Genomic DNA, 923 nt, shown 5'->3' with positions numbered 1-923 from the left:
ATATATATATATATATATATATATATATATACATATATATGTATGTATATATATATCTATAATCACGAGAAGACGCGCATGCTCCCAATACCATCCACCACCATCACCATCACCAACCCGGCAAGCGCACGTTTCTGTCTCCTAAGTGGATCTATATATGCTTCTTGTATTATTCTTTGAACAAAGAACAATGGTGTATTAGAGAGCGAAACTGAAACTGAAAGTCAAAGAACAGAAAAGGAAATAAATAAATAAATAACAGAATAAATAAGAAAATAAATACATAACACACCATAAGATGTAATACAACAACAGAAAGAAAAATAAACAAAGAGAAAAAGAAAGAAAGAAAGAAAGAAACAAACAAACATATAAACAAACTAAACACACCTAGAGGAAATCGTTGTGCCTTGTGGGACATTAAAGCAAATAGCACGAGCACCGCCATAACATCGTTAAGGCTATAAACGCGATGAACACACGAAAACAGCATTAAACGCTTTAACACTGTAAAGAAGAGAGCACGAGAATGGAACGCGTTTACGAGGAAACATAACAAATATTTGGAGAGTCTGAAGTTTTTAATAGGAAGTAGGCGATGTAGGTGCACACTTAAGAAATGTGAAAGCGTGTGTGAATGTGATAAGTATGCATATAAAACTAGCTATAAATTCTCACGTTCACTGGTTGTAATTCCGGAATAGCGGCTTAGTGTGTGTAATTATGTATGTACGTGTATGTGTATGTTGCTGTACTGCTAACCAAATGTGTGTGTGTGTGTGTGTGTGTGTGTGTGTGTGTGTTAGCGTGTGTGCGAGTGTGCGAGAGTGTGTCGTATGTCTATATGTCTGTATATGTATATTGTGTGTGTGTGTGTGTGTATTTACTTGTAAACACAAACATGACTATATGTATCTTCCGCT

The sequence above is a fragment of the Octopus bimaculoides genome, chromosome 11 (assembly GCF_001194135.2).
Source record: "Octopus bimaculoides isolate UCB-OBI-ISO-001 chromosome 11, ASM119413v2, whole genome shotgun sequence".
Taxonomy (NCBI): Eukaryota; Metazoa; Mollusca; class Cephalopoda; order Octopoda; family Octopodidae; genus Octopus; species Octopus bimaculoides.
The sequence above is the reverse complement of the archived record's forward strand: the minus strand, read 5'-3'. Positions refer to the sequence as shown.